The sequence below is a fragment of the Mizuhopecten yessoensis genome, unplaced genomic scaffold (assembly GCF_002113885.1).
Source record: "Mizuhopecten yessoensis strain PY_sf001 unplaced genomic scaffold, ASM211388v2 scaffold8839.1, whole genome shotgun sequence".
Classification (NCBI taxonomy): Eukaryota; Metazoa; Mollusca; class Bivalvia; order Pectinida; family Pectinidae; genus Mizuhopecten; species Mizuhopecten yessoensis.
In genome coordinates, this window is record NW_018407747.1 from 694,304 (window position 1) to 711,816 (window position 17,513).

The 17,513-nt window shown below is 35.1% G+C and overlaps 1 long non-coding RNA gene across 1 annotated transcript; it reads left to right on the forward strand.

Annotated features, from left to right (window-relative positions):
• Window positions 1–13,285: 13,285 nt before the first annotated feature.
• On the forward strand, window positions 13,286–16,462 carry LOC110456714. Its single transcript, XR_002463621.1, has 3 exons — window positions 13,286–13,588; window positions 14,091–14,150; window positions 15,637–16,462. It is a non-coding gene; the product is annotated as an uncharacterized LOC110456714 (long non-coding RNA).
• Window positions 16,463–17,513: the final 1,051 nt, after the last annotated feature.

The window sequence follows — 17,513 nt, forward strand, 5'->3', positions numbered from 1 at the left end:
TAAACATTCCATCTAAAGGAATTGTTTTAAAATTAAATCTTGGATAAGATTTTTTCATGAATTATACATTTTTAAATCACACATGTAATTGTAATTCAGATATTTCTTTTTTTTTAATATAAAATTCAAAAATGTTAGGCCAAAAAAAAGTAATTACTTGGTTCTCAGGCCAATTTTTTTCAAAAGAGATGTGACAGGGAGGTATTTTTTTTTCTCCATTTTATATGGCAAAAATGAGATGAGGGCGATGATTTTTTTATTGTGTAGTTTGTAAAACGTTCATTGTGGGCATTACCTTGTCTTTTTATAGTTGTGTAGAGACCTGTCATAGTGCAAGCCTCCGAAAATCCCCCCCCCCCCCACGATGTTCCAGACGAGAATCACGAACCCCCCATTCCTTATTTGTACCGAAATGAGTGCCATTTGTACACAAGACTAATAAGTCATAATCGTTTTAACGCTTGCCTGTATATCAATTTCCTTATCTTTATTTAAACGTTTTCTGGACTTGGGTGACTAATGAGTAAAAACGACATGCCGACCAATTTTCCGGATTTGGCGCATTCACAATTTTTTTTTTTATTACTTTCACGATATAATCAGCAATGTGGTGCCCTAAATTGAAAAGCGCGTGGGCCTGAGATCATAGTAATCAAATTTTTTTGGCCTTAAACTGACAATATATGATGATATTTTAGATCTGAAGCAATTCCATTGATATTTTAATTTCATTTGACCTCTGACTGACCTCTTCATTTACAACATTGGAAAGATTCCTTAATTAGCAGAACATTTATCTTTCAGTGTTATCTGCACAAATTTTTGCACAATTACTGATAAACATAGTCCGATATTCATCTGGAAAACTTAATTTCTGGACACTTATAATTATTATAAAAAATAAAGTCATTTTATGGACAGTTTCTTATCGTACAGTTACATGAACATACTAAAATGTCCACACTAATTAGATTTTACTGTGCTCACAAACTGATTTTTAACGAGGTTCCAAATGTCCATTTTAGTGAGGTTCCACAGTTGAAGTATTACACCATCTTACCATAGAGACAGTTTTGATACAAGGCTATATTTCTTTATGTTGTCTCAGTGACAGGTGTTTGTGCCAGATCTGTTAATTGCATAAAACCTATTGAAAGAGCAGGGTAAGATATGATTTTGGCCCCAATGTTTCTCAAGATTCTTTACTTATCATATGTGAGATATTGTTTGGCCTCTGAATCTCTCAATAATATAAAATAAATGACATGAAATTTACTTATTTTCAAAGTTAGAGACGTGAAAAATCAAACTTTTTTTTCAGTGGCAAAAATGTAACGTTCAAAATCCAGCCCAAAATCCCCCCCCCCCCCCCCCCCCCCAAAAAAATAAATTGGTAAATATGATGTAACATGCACTCCTCTCCCAAATTTGAAATGTACATCATTCATAGATTCACTATTTTTGTATATTTACTAAGATATCAGATAGTATCTACCTTGATTAGCCATTTCGTGAATATTTGTTTTTTCTTTTTACTTCATTTCAAATTACAAGATTCAATAGTGTAATACCACACATAAAAATAAGCTTTAAAAGTTCTTCCTAAACTTATTTCTTTAATCGTAGAAGCCAACTTTATTTCCAACGATAATCGGATATTGTGCTATTTTATTTGGTCACGGTTCACTGTGTACTTGTGTAGTTGTGGATAATGCCCATTCAATATCTCACAATGGAATGAAAAGGAAGAGAGATTATTTCCCGTGTTAAGTGTTAAGGTAATTATAGAGTGGTCACTCTCCCCCATTTATCATTTTAATCATCACATTTAACAGTAGATCTGTCAATGTGCCAAAATCTTGAATCAATCTTGACTTTTTATTATTAAGATTGAATTGAAAACGGTTGTTCAATGTACATGAATGTATTTACATAACTAGGAATGTCCTTGATAATAAAAATGTGAGGCAAAACATAATAATTGTTGTGTTTCTGCTTTTTGGCTTTCAAAATCTAACGGTACCTAGATATGTGAATCTTCTATTTTGCAAAATATTTTAAATAGAAGCTTGATGGAGACAGAATTTCATACTTTAAAGGTGTTTCTTTGTATTCACAAAAACAATGTTTAGGGTATTCATTAAGACCTAGAAAGCAGAAACACAAATATTTGTTTGGCCTAATTTTAAAATCCTTCAGTTCTCGGGTTCAGATTCTCTTCTCCCCATTGTCATCACAGCTGTTAGGTAAGAGACTGAGATTTTTTTGCATATATGATTGTTTACAATTATGACTATAGGATGATTACCTATGATATTTCTGTTTGTTTGTTTGATGTTGTTGTAGCCCTCATGTTAATTAACACTCGAGTATTCAACATGCTAGTCTTAATTAACATTCTTTACTTGTTAAACCAAGTGTCAAGTTGGATCATGTCAAATCATTGATTATATCATTTATCCTATGTATTTAAAACAAAATTATCGTTTTGAACAAAATTTCTATAAATGTTTAAGGTTCATAATGCTTAGGATTGAGGTGTCAAAAACAATGATAGATTCTGGTGATACGGTTAAATGTGTCTTTTCTTAAAAAAATCCTCCCAATTCTTACCACAGAGCTTGTACGCTGTTGTATCCATAGTGATAATGGATAAGGGGATTACATACACAAATGTGACCCTATGCATTTTCTGTTTAAAATGAAAATGAATGCTGGGATATCTGGAAAGTTGACCTTGGACAATTCAAAATATAACGAGTGATTACCTCGTCATGTTTTAGTCATCAATGATGATTATCCTTGTTAAAATACCTCTGTAAATTCAAATTGAACTTGGAACATGCAAAAAGCTGCTGCTCTCCAGGTTACTTTTGGTCCAGAATCAGTAAATGTTGTATAGAGGTATTTTACTTTCCTGAATTAAAAAAAAAATAAAGATTGAAAAACAGATGAATTATGATTAAGAAATATAAAACACAACTTTTATTGTATAAGTCTATAGAAATGGTAAAGTGACCTAATTAATGTTACAACAGCTGAAGATTTCGTTTTCTCACGCTGTCTCCGTTATCCCCAAAATGAAGAGGAAGTTATAGCCGGTGCCTGATTGAAGTTACTTTTAAGCAGTTTTATATAGATTTTGTAAACAGATTACTTAATCATGATTATGTTATTATTAATTTTTTTTCATGTTGCTATAAATGTACTGCTCAAAAGTGCTTTTAAATTCAAGATTCTCAAGCCATTTTCTATAATTTTTTCAATTTTTTGTTCTATTTCATACAGTAATAAGCTGGTGTGGAAACATGTATATTGGAATTTATTGATGAGCTATGACTTAAACTGCAGAGGTAGTCTATGTTTCAGATATGATCACTGATGTAGGATATCTGGAAAATGCTAGTATTTAAAAAGAAGTTAATTTTATATGCAACTCACTGCTGAATTGTTTGGACAAATAACGTTTCCAATTACCTATACTCACCCCATTTTTTGTCTGTTTTAAGAATATGTAGACACTGTAGTGTCGACCAAATACTTTCCCGTTCTGAAATTTGACAGTTTCTCCAATACTCTTTGATTCATGTTAATTCAATTAATTCTTATAGTAAATTTATTGTTTGTGTCTTCCTTCCCTTATATCTGACACAACATTAAATTATAACTCATGTTGCCAGGCCTGTCTGGTTGCTATGACGACATATTTGATACCTTGACAACTGATCACGGTGTCGCCATCTATGCAGTGTGATTTACAGTTCCCCTCACTATGCCTTGTACCATTCACTGCCTTCACTGTCGTAAGCCCTAATGTAATTTAATCTTTTCAATCTGTTTTATCGTAGCTTACATCGCATCACATTGTTTCAATTGTTGCAAAACTTTATGTGTAGAAATACTGACTTTGAAAGTCTGTGAAAGTCTCTTTCCAAACTCTTGTATTGAGGAACATTTTCAAGTTGATAGAATTCATTGCAATTACTTGAATTTAATTTCATTCATGTATTGAGTTATCCTGGAAATATTCGTAAAATCTTAAAGGTGGTACTTTCAGTTATATTCAAATGTTCCACTTCCTAAGGCATGGTTTTACATTAAATTTTATATATATATATTTTTTTTTAATTGTATGAAATGCTGTATTAATCAACATGTCATTTTGATACAATTGTTCTCATTTAGGAACAATAAGCAAGTTTGTACAACTTTCCCTCATTTGAGAACAGCTTCACTTTGTCGGCTGAGTTGTCTATAATATGCCTTTTAAAGCAAATAAGCATTAATTGAGACTTATTGATAAGTGTTATATGTCTTGCATGAGTGATCCTTGTTTTTTAATATCTTCAATTACTTAATGAAATCACAATCACAACGACTAGTGTGAATCTTCAATAAGATTTTTACAAGATTACAGATAAGAAATTAGTTTTCTTGTTGCAGATGATATGGTATTTATTGAAAACAATATAGTATTTATTTAATTGTGTTTTACGTGTTTAATGGAATTTTAAGTATTTCTGATACTGTTTCACATCCCTTGTTATTTCATTCCTCTTTGTGTTGAACACCAAATGTTTCATATTCTATTTCAAATCCCAGATTACAATGCAAGATTTTTGTTTTCATGGGTAAATATGTCACTCGTTTTTCTTCATCACTACTCATATTATTCCCAGAAACATTTTTGTTGATATATAACACGGAAGGAAAAAAAAATATTATCTCGAATATCAGAACATATTAGGAAGACAAGAAAAATGAATTTCATATCCCAGGAAAAATAGAAATTTTATGCATTTTAAATACTTCTGCCATCAACTTCATCTTGAAATTATGTGATTACAGCATCCCTCTCTACAATATTTAAGTATTATATTAAAGGAATATTAAAATTTTATCTAAAAGTATTTTTTTTACCCCTCCAAAGCTTTTAAGGAACATCTGTATGTGCTTTCTGTTGTGGTTCAGAGTTTTCAAACTATTTCGATGGTAAATGTTTTTGCCAATAACCAACAATAAGCTACACGAACAAGAAACATGTAAGAATTTATTAAAGCTTTTTGGTGTAATAACATTTACAACTTCACTGTGAAGAGTGGATCTAGGCTGTCCAAACCCTGTATTATGAAGACATTTTATTAACGTTTGATCCACATGAACTGGTCAGCAACCATAGTTGGTATTACAGGCACACATGGATTACCACATTTTGTTTTAGTCGGAGGTCCATAGATGGTTGTGTAGTGGGGTACAAGTATTATATCGGAGCCACCATGTATTCTGTGTGATGACCACATGACTAGTGCAATGAGGTTTTATTCCTGGATGTATCAGATTTAGTAGTGTAGTATTACATGACATTTCTGTTAGATTTTTAAAACAAATTGTTTGGTGCATTTTGTTTATTTTTTGTTGTTTCTTTCTCATTTAATGTGATGAGTTTTGTTTCAATGTGATGAGTTTTGTTTCTCCAGTAAAAAGCTTTTCTGCCAAAATGTGTAAGAATTTTTATCGTTTCTATAAAACTCCATAACATTGGTTTATCTGAGCTGTTGACAAGACAGAGAAATCTGTTCATCCTCAGACAAATTCCTCAACTGAACTTCATCTCTTTGTGTTTTATTTCTAAATGTATGATTTTATATGTTTTATGTATTATTGTGTTGATAATTCGTGTTTAACATTTGACGGGCATTGTTAGTGAGTCTGTATCATTACGCAGACATCCTACCAAACTTGCACAATGAGCACGTGCTTGTTTGTTGATTAGTGTACTCCGTTACATACTAAGTATCTCAGGATAAAGAAAAGAAATGTTACAAAACCTTTACAACGCAAATACAATCAGTGGGTACCAGATGGTAAAAATCCATTCATTTACATTTCTATTCTCATGCACCCTTACATGTTTAAACTAGACTTGCCTTGTGTTTAATTTGGTAAGGTTCAAATGTGGCTTTAGGGGTGAATGGGCAAAGGATAATGGTTTCCCACAGACTTTCCACAATATTTCACTGTTTTAAAGATAAAACATAACGGTTATTTTTTCAGTATCTAGGAAGTTCAGAAGTTTTCATGAGTACCACCAATGAAAGAAAATCCTTAAGATAATGAAAATAATAAATATAGAATGATTTCAGATTTAATGTCGTTTTAGCTCTTATTCAATTAACAAGTATGTTTGGTTGTGAATGTAGAGGTGACTGTACATGGCAAGGTAAAACCTGGAAATCTTCATTTGAAAGTATAAGACCTGTCCTACACAAAAAATACTGTTAAATACTTAATACCAAAGATCTTGGGGCTCATCATTTAAATATATATATTTATGAAAGGGAAAAGAAAAAGAAATGAAAAAGTTGTGTGTTTCAGACGAGAAATAATTGTAAGGTTGCATGATTAAGGAAAAGTGAAATTTAAGGTGGAATTTAGAACTGATATATATTGCAGAAATAAGACATTAAGTAAAAAAAAAAAAAATGTTAAAATTTTCTTTGAACTTTCAGCAATAATGAGTGTTAGTCATGACAAGAGACCTGTTTATATTGGTTTGGTTGCGGTGGTGGTTTTATGTGCAGCACTGTTCTGTTGTAATTATCACATCCGATCAGACAACTCATTAAGGGTATATGATACCTTACTGTGGAATGTTTCTCTGTTACTAAAGAGTTCTACTCAATAAAACCCTTGACATATCTGTTATGAATCCTATGTGTTACTAAGTTGAAGACATATTGACTCTCTACACAAGAATGTTTGTATCAGTGACAGAAATATTCTTAACTATGACTTTTGTTACCTATAGGCTGGTTTCCTCAGGTGCTGTATGTCCTAAAGCTTTTGTTTTAATCAAATTTCCTTTCCATATGTATGCATATTTGATTTCATCTCTTTAAGTTTTCAAACAATAGTTTTCTAAAGATCTATTTTGCAAAATAAATAATTTATTACTTCAAAATGTTCAACATTCTGTCATCCTAAACAGTTTTTTCAGAACATAAATATTCATGTGAGCAGACTGAATACTCCTGTAGTAGGCAGATTGAGGCCAAATCACCAGTATGGCACACACCTTTTTGTAGAACAACAACTTTCTGTTACTGAGTTGAATCATGTCAATATACTTAGTCAAGGATGTTGGGAAATTGTATTAAGATATGAAATTCCACTTTTAGAAAATATGAGAAAAATACTGTACTAACTATACAAGATTTTGTTTTCTGTTTTATTGATTATGAATTTTCTTTGTTATGTTTTTTTTTGTGTATGTTTTTATGTGATGTAAGATAAAGAAAAATAAAATTAGTTATACATGTGTATCAAATTTCACCATTATGTCTGCTTTTTATTAGTGAACAAGAACATGCTGGATTTACAGTCTTCAATCACTACAGTGAAACCTGTCTAATATGACACCCTGTGGAACACACAATTACAGTCGAGTTGGTTAGATAAGACAGGTTTCTTTAAGTTTCCTGTGGAAATAGGCTTGTAATCATTGTTGGATTAGGAAGGATGTCAGAATATTCAGGGATAAGGTAAGACAGGTTTCCAGGAAACTGGTAAAACTGAAGGTCACAAAGACTGGGTGTTGTCCAACTTAATTACCGCATGTCAAGGTCACAGAGACAGTGGGGGTATTCTGACTACAGTACATCATATCAAGGTCACAGAGACAGTGGGAGTATTCTGACTACAGTACATCATATCAAGGTCACAGAGACAGTGAAGGTATTCTGACTACAGTACATCATGTCAAGGTCACAGAGACAGTGGGAGTATTCTGACTACAGTACATCATGTCAAGGTCACAGAGACAGTTGGGGCATTCTGACTACAGTACATAATGTCAAGGTCACAGAGACAGTGGGGGTATTCATACTACATTACATAATGTCAAGGTCACAGAGACAGTGGGGGTATTCTGACTACAGTACATCATGTCAAGGTCACAGAGACAGTTGGGGTATTCTGACTACAGTACATTATGTCAAGGTCACAGAGACAGTGGGGGTATTCTGACTACATTACATAATGTCAAGGTCACAGAGACAGTGGGAGTATTCTGACTACAGTACATCATGTCAAGGTCACAGAGACAGTTGGGGAATTCTGACTACAGTACATAATGTCAAGGTCACAGAGACAGTGGGGTTATTCCGACTGCAGTACATCATGTCAAGGTCACAGAGACAGTGGGAGTATTCTGACTACATTACGTCATGTCAAGGTCACAGAGACAGTGGGAGTATTCTGACTACAGTACATCATGTCAAGGTCACAGAGACAGTTGGGGTATTCTAACTACAGTACATCGTAGTTTACATCGTAGAGCAAATAGTCAAAACCATCGCATTGACAAACTGTTTATGTCTATGTTAGGTAGGGATACCACAAGTGTGTCCCATTTGTACCTGTGGATCCACTTTGTATCCTAATTTATCTCTCCTCTACTCCCATTACTTTCTACTTCCTGATCTCTCATCCAGTGACACATTGCTTGGTGTGTCATTCCTATGGAATTCTGACGTGACATGACATGATTCTTGATTTTTCTGTTTATTTTCTTCTGCTTCCGATTTGTTTCTGACTTCCGGTTGATTCCTGCTCGCTGCAGTCGATCATTGACCTTGACCTCATCGATTCCACCATCTTGTTGTGGGTTTTCGTCGTCTTTACTTCCGATCATACCCGCTATTCTTATTATCTTGCTTCTCTTTTGGCTGTTTTCCCTTTATATAGTTTCATTCTTCATGACATATGAACAGTATAATATATACTTATTCTCGGTCCTGTAGAGAAAACTGATCTCGGACCGTCTGGTAGTGAGATGGGTTAATTTGTTACATCTGTTGAGCCCTGGGATTTTCAGCATGACTCCCTCCATACTCCTTTGCTATGGTGACTTTCTAAGTAAGCTTTACAGTGATCTAACCTTTATATATACCATTCGGAGATATTGATGTAATAAATACTCTTACCCACGCTGTAAAGTCCGTTCCATATTCCTGTTGTGGCGTTCTGTGTACTTTGACCTTTATTTATGGTATTGGTAATGTATTATAGTTCATATAGGAAAAAGCAAGGCGACAACAGAGGACTTCGTTATGTTACTATTCCATTTACATTAAAAAAGTGTGTTGCCACAACATCCGTACATTGGGGCTCACTGTCAAATAGATTTAACAGTTAGTGTCGAACCACACATTTTTAAGGAGCTGTAGGAGAACAATATGCAGAGCGGTATGACTACGTAGAAGACCAGGAAGACACCCTAAATGGTTTGGATGCAACGGTTTCGTCTTTGACCAATGTAAATTGCATAAAAGAACTATTGTATGAAATGTCTGGTAAATGATTTTGTTTATTTCGGGTTTAACGTCATTGAAACAGCCAGAATCATATGATTGGTTTGATGTTAATTTGTTTAACGTCCTATTAACAGCTAAGGTCATTTAAGGGCGTGCCTCCATATGTGTTGTGTAAGCGTGTATCTGTGTATGTGTCAAAATACAGGGCATGTCGGTGTACTTGCCTCCTTGTGATAGTGCGGATCTGAGGCGACAACCGGTGAACCAGTTGTTGCCATTTCCCTAAATGCTGAACGCTAAGCAGGGAATAACAACTACCTTTTTAAGGGCTTTGGTATGTCCCGGCCTTGGGACAGAACCCATTGCCTTCCTCACATGGGCGAACGTTCAACGTTAAAGCCAAAAGTGAGGGGTTGCCAAGCAAGGCGCAAGGAAATAAAGGGTAGTTAGAAGTAAAAAGAAATATAATACAAATCCCAAATATTGCAATGGGTGCCGCAGATTGATTTTGGTCGCTTTTATGTCCCAAAATAGAGGGCACAAAAGCGAATCCACAATGATTAACATGAAGGCGGGTGTCCAGGTAGTCGCCGCCACAAACAGCTAGTTTTTAGATAGAAAGAAGCAGGGAAAGGAAGTAAACGAAAAAGATCTTAAGTGTTGTAATGGGAGAAGCAGATCAATTTTTGTCTGTTCCATATCCCCTTCGTAGAAGACTCGGATGAAACCCCCCAATTATGCAGGGGCTCCCACATTAGTCGCTGCTTATGGCCATGCAGTGGGATTCAGCAGACTTATTCTTTTTCCAAACTGCACAGGTTGTCTGGTCAATGAAACATGACATAGTAGGCTTTCAGTCACAATCTTCCTCTTTATCCAGAGTCATTACATGTGGTGGGATGCGGCACTTGAACTTCTTTTTCAACTGATCCCTCTTCAGTGCTCTGGTTTACCTAAAGGCTTACTAATTTTATCATTGTAAATGTGTCGAACAGTGAATGTGGACATTTGCTGAAGAACCTCTTGTGTCACTGGAAATGCTTTGCAATATATTTCAAAAGATATCGTGCCAACTGAGTTTCTGTTTTCCATGTCCATAGAAGCCAGATATTTCATCACAACCACTGTGGATATGTAATGGACCTCTGCAGCTAATGTGCAAGTGTGCCCTCAAGCTGATGTACAAGATATGTAGAAAAATAACAACATCTATATCCTCGGCATTAATCACCATTGTCTCCATTTCTCCTGCTTTTCGGATTTGCGAATATAGTTGAAGAACAGAATTGTGTCTGCATTCGAATTCTTCAATACTTTCACCAGAGGAGGTGTTCAATCAACTTTGCCTGACGGAGTACACAATAGTCATTTTATGTGTGGTTCTTTGGAAGCTTGGTGAACTGCATATGTTGTACATCAGCTTGAGGGCACACTTGCTATCAAACTGAAAGACAATATCATTAGCTGCAACCTTAGCTAAAACCTTAATTTCATTACATATCCACAGCGGATGTAATACAATATAAATTCCTGACCCTTCAAACATATATTTAAATCCAAAAATCATATAAAACGGACATCTAGAAGCAAAGATATGTATTTTTTGATATACGAGACGACGGGTGGCGGCCATTTTGAATTTTCGCCGCGTTTGGCCGAGTCAGCCCACATTTTCACGAGGTTCACACCAGCTCATTTTAATCAGCACCCTCAAATTGGCTAAAATCAATTTTCAAACCTTGGTCCGGGAAAAGTGGTCACTGGACCTCTACTATAGTGGGATCGACTTGAAGCCACTTAGATATTGAAACGTTTCCCGTGGTTACGACAATCTGATAGCGATATCACAGGGACAATCACTATTTGAAATTGTAATTGTAAATGTATTGTTCATTTAGGGTCAAACAACAATGTAAAAAATAGACATTCACACAAAAATGAATACATGAAAACCAGAAACAAAAGGTTAAAATGTGTAAAAGATGTCAAAATATATCAATAGCAAACGAATTGTTTATGAAATATATCATATCTTATTTTAAAGATCAGTTGAATGTAAATAATCATAGATTGATTGCACAGAAACTGTGTCAAATAAACGTTTCATAGAGGGTACATTGTAAAATTTGTCACATATTTGTTTGAAATCAGCGCATTCAATCATAAAGTGTTTTGACTGTAAATGGTTGATCACATGCATGACAATAAGATTGGTCTTCCTTCTGCTAAATGTTACTATGTGTTTTTGGGCCTCTCTTGATGAGTAGAAGGTATTATGACGTTTTAGGGGATTACTTCAATATTTTGACTCAAATGCAACCCACCAATTATGGTGTATACATTTATTTGACATTTAGAAAAAACATTCTCTACATAAATTAAGTTTCGTGTCCCTGTGAGTAGTACGGGTCCCTACTGCTCCTGTGATCCAGTCTCATTCTTCAATTGATTCTCATGTCCCTGTGACCAATACACACATTTTCTATACAGACTGGGGTGATGGGAGATGTAAAACTATTACTAAATCCGTAAGTCTTGGTTAGCGAAAATGGTAGCCCGAATTTCCTCTAGCCCTGACACCAGACTGGTATGGGGCCCCCACACCAGATATCTATCTGCCAAAATGTCTAAGTCTGGTGTCAGGGCCAGAGGAAACTCAGGCTACGAAGATGGGTATTCACTTGAAAGCAGTTCACCTCGCGTGACCGCGTGTCTTTAACATCCTCGAGTACACCTATCAACATATATAATGGCTGTCGTCTGACGGAAACCTTCATTTTTCATCGGCGCCGTTCACTTTTATTTTCTTCCGCTTCACGTATTAATTTGATGGGTTGTTTTAATTATTTTGACAGGTTTTTTTATCGTCTTCATTACTTGTATACAATTCTACAAGTGATCGCCACCTCTGTTCGAGAAATACTAGCTTATTTTGTAAAGGGTGAAACAAATTAAAATTAGTAAATTGTCAATAATTTGACAAAAACACCTGATCGCGACCTGTCACGCTCCTCTCCTTAAGTACCAACTTCTGATGATGGTCGGTTAGATCTGCGACGGTGAGGGAGTGGGAGCGAGGGTAGCTATTTCGCCTGGATCTAACATGTACTCCATGTTATTGGTAGGAGGGTGGTCATGAATTTATCCACTTGTATATAAGTACGTTGCATAAGCTGTGGTGAGGTTGGTAGATGTCACACCAAAGACTTAAGTCAAATAGTATTCAATGTTCTTGAATTAATAAATGAGTTATTGATCAAAATTTATAAATTCAGACTTTAGACCAATACAATAGTGGAAAAAAACAATGCATCGTTTGTTGGAATAACCAAAGATTTAAGTCAGACCCCTTGGGAATACCAGATTTAAGATATGGTAAAATAAATAAATTGTCTGTTATTTTACGACATTTTCTGTAACTGGTATTGCCGAGGTGTCTGCCAAATGTCATAAACCACATTATAAGGGCAGGAGTGAAAGGTGAAAGGAAGGGGTAGAACTTTGAATTTTTAGAAAGACAGAAAAAGGCGGCACTAGTAAGTTTTTTTAAAACTTTATGCCCCCTTCCCTGTTCCCGCCATGCAGGATTTTCTTTTAAAACACGCATTTTCACCGCCTATTCCATCTTCAACATACCCACCCAACTCCCAGGAAAGTTGGAAACACCCCCTCAAGACGTCATTTCCGGCCCAATCATCTTCGGCATCCAATGGTTCAGCTGTCGATGCACGAATATTTTCTTTGTTTCGAGAGCGGCAACCTTCAAGTTGTAAGATTGCACCAATCGTCTGCAACATTATACTGTTACAAAGGTTTCAACTCCCGGTAGATGAGAATACCAAGACGTAGATTTCTGTTGGCGAGAGTGTGCTTCCATACAGACTATCTCGCCATTAGCTGATGTAACGAGACGTAAACTAATGCCGTTTAAATGCCTGCGACTTTTGGTGATATGCAAGTCTCGATAATTATCTACAAGAAATAAATTATCACTAGCGTTTTTTAAAGTCATAAATCACACGCCGTTATCAACCCGACAGGGAGAGAATGACGCATACCTGTGATTCTACCTGTGTCAACATTCTTACGAATAGTACCTGTTAATTAAGTCACCAGATATCTTACCTGACAGAGAAGATTTTTTGTGCGAGTTAAACATCGGGGAGACCATCCAGGGTTAGATTACCACCGGATTGCAGGTGGATACTTTGGGACGATGTATTCGTGGACTATTTTCTTGTTTACAACATTGATTATTATCAACATGTTTCAAGGTAAATATAATTCGCATGCATCCTTTGTAGTGTACGTTATAGACATCAGGTAGGATTCATTCTAAATCGAGTATATTTGAACATCGATCCGATTGTGTTTTTCGTATAGTGTCAACAGAAGACGTGTCAACCAATTTTAAGACAAGGGTTAGATTGATAGCTTCTGAAAGAAACTGATATTGAAGGAACGATCGAATGTGCCATAGAAATTATCAATTAAATCAGAATATAAATATGGCTCGAAATGACCGGTAACACTTAATTCCAAAAACGTAACATTTTTTTTTATCTTATTGCCGGCGTAACGAAATAAGTGTATGGAAAAATCGTGTCCGAGGAATCTGTTTTCGTTGTCAGATATTTCCATTCTGCTGAACAAGAAAAGTAAACATAAGTACAATATAAATGCGTCAAAGAGAGCACATTTTCAATACTCATAATTAAACTTTTCGTTTCCGCTGGATCAAAATATTCTATTGTAAAAACTTATCTCTCATTGTAGGACCCATACCTGTGTCTGCCTCCGGTATGGATGGCTGTGACGGCGCCACCGGAACACATGGTAAGTTCAAGCAACGTTTCTGTAGGGCAGCAATATTTGTCTGTGGTTAGTTTATATATAAGATGCCTTAACATATGGACAAACAATAAATGATCTCAACTAGATAATTAAACAAACGGAAAGACCAAAACTGAACAGACGATACATGGAATTCCATGGTTTGACGGAATTGACCTTCAGTATCCCGCTGCATGATCGCCTAAGGCGACTAAAACGAGGCAGAAACAAACATTGATCCTAACTGGTCTTAATCTCATCTCTTTCCAAATTATATACAACTTGATTTTGGCTTGGCACATCTATACTTTTACCCATTTTTTATCTACAGTTTGGCTCTGTACGACATTATTGTAAATAGGTGTTGCAATTAAATTGAAGTATCGAATTAAAAATATAATATACACGCGTCCTTGTGTACTATTAAAATGCATACAATACATAGAGTAAATATGATGGTATCGACCCTGCCAGTTTATATATAATCGGAACACTGTTTAGCGGTGAGTGATGAGTTCATGTTAATGCTGTGTTAATACTAGAATTAAATATCCACTTGTTAGCTGATCACCTGTAGATATTATCTACCCGGATCTGTTTCGTGTAGATAGAGCACAGTACGGCTGCAATTGAAATTCAATTCTCAATTGCAATGAAATGGGTTTTTTTTCTTCTCTCTTTTCAATTTTAGATTGCTTTTATATTATACACAAAAGACTATTTTGCCGATGTTTTGTGTCATGCAGTGGTATGGACGACGATTTATATTCCTTACATGATGGGAGTTAGGCGCGGTCGTAGCACCGTACTTGTTTTTATGGTATCTTATATGTTTTGAATACGATAATCTCTCAAGATTAAATGAAAGATAGTACATGTATACTAAATATATACTTGATGAAATATCTTACAAGGATATGCTATAAAAGATAAACATGATAAAAGATATGAAATGTCATATATTACACGAGGTATCTTCTAGTATATAATATTTCTCTGAAGCAAACTTTGGAGGAGAGGAGGCGGGGGCAGGGAGGGGGCTATATACTTCTACAGTATCATTGTTACTCCCCCGGTATTTTGTTAGGACTCGGTCCTTGTAATTATCAGTGGATGACAAGGAACGTAGTAGCGGCTCAGATGTGTTATATTATTTTTTATCAAGATCCATGCAGGAGTTAATTCGCTAAAGCGATCACAAAGATTGTTTGTTTAATATTTCTCATGCACGACCAATGTATGAAGTTTGAATAAAATCCATGCATGGATGAAGCCACTAGAACAATGACCAAAACATCTACAACTAGTTAGAGTGACCTTGACCTTGATCATGGACTGCTGAAGCACACTCTCGTTTGAGTTATTCTCATTCATGCATGACCAATATATGACGTTTGATACAAATTCACGCAGGAATGCCTTAAACAACTTTGTTGCGAAGGGTTGATAAGTATTTGTATTGATATCGATCATTGTTTGTGTTTTTCAGGGTCAGCCGGAATCCTGGTCCTGTCCCTACTCGTCACTTTAGCACTGTACCTGAACAGACCTGGAGTGTTTGGATGAAATCTCAAGACGATTCCCAGAAATATTACTTGTGCTTATTTTTGAAGAAACTGACTTGAAAAAACCCCCAGAACTGTGAATAAGCATTATGTTCTCAACAATAAGGAATTGTGTTTATACCATCATACTACATTACTAAGTTATTTTCTTTGAAAGATGGTTTCCATGACAACACGATCATTTTGTTTCTGGATCAAATATTTCTGGATATTTGAGGAGAAATGTATGTCTGTTTGAAAGTTGTAAATAATGGTGATGCATATGTGTAAAATCATTTTCATGTTATCTAACTTTCTGTGTAACTGCATGTTAAATAATCCCCCCAGATAAATCCCCCTTCCACCCGAAAAAATATAAGTAAGACATAATCACGATATGCAGTTATTTCATATCTTATCAGTCGACAGTCAAAACTATTTCCTCGAGGTGCTGGAATCAAGACGGAAATAGTTCATCAGGCCAGGTCCCAACACCGAAGGGGAATAGTTCTGACTATAGATTGAAAGGACATGGTTAGCTAATCAATGTACAACACATGTTATTATTTTATATTAATCACATCATTAGTGGGTTTCAAAACCTGATTCGACGATTAAACTTTTTTTTTTTTAAATCAACAACAATTAAGCAGTACTTGTTTGCAATATGAACATGTACAATGTATATGTCAATTCCAATTCACACAGAAAATAGATGCCATTTAATTTTGAGTTAAGTCTAGATTGCCAAATAATATAAAATTCGTGTTTTTAAGAAGTTGGCTTAATGTTGTAATGGACTGGGAATTATTCTCTGCTTTGATGTCGGAACCTTACTTCCATTGGAAAACCGGATGTACTTCACATTAGGTTTAAAGCGACAGTTCATTTCTGTTTGTCTGATCGTTGTTTCAGTCCTTCTCTCGGTAGCCGTATTAAAGGTTGTAGTGAAAACCACATAATTTTATCATTTAAACCAAAGATGTATATATTATTTATACCCGAATCAAAATATTTATAATAAAAATTACATATGAACACTTTTGCGTCCTATCGTTATGATGCGTTATGGTACCTTTCCCAGTCGCGGAAATGTGAAATAACATTGTTCAGCATTTTAAAAACCATATAGGTTGTAGCTTTGCATTTAATCATTCACCAGGCATCGAAACGAACCCTTGTTCAGGTCGAACCTATAAGATATGTATGAATAGAAAAGCCTTGCACAAGTGGAAATATCTGCGTGTTCTGCATTCCGTTTATGTGATAAAAAAATAAAAGAGGACCTAGTATGGGTCCTTGTCTAACACCTATAGCAGTATGTTGGTTAAGGCAAAACCTACGGTCCATTTTCTGTCCTAATTGGTCACCTGCTGCATGTCTTATTTACAATTCAATCTCGCTCAAATTTAAATTAATAGCGCTTATGTAATATCCTACAATTGAAGACTATTACAGTGCAGAATATTTAATTAGAATCTAAACATTTTGAAATAACATTGTATTTCTCTGCAAAAAGCGATAGTTTATTTGCATTATACTTAATGGAACCTTACAAATATAAAGAGGAAAATGATATCAGAATACAATTTGTTAGCTCAAGGCGGTAAGCAAAACCAGTTTGTATGTGAAATTTGATCTTTATACACGCAAGTTGGCCATAATTACATGTACAAATAAATGGGACAACATGCTTTAGAATACCGTATATTGGAAAACTGACACCCAGTGAAATATTTGCCGTTCATCGTAAAATTCTATCTCGATGTTGATTATGTATTCAGTTGTGTACCAATATTCGCCGCCAGGATAAATTCAACCA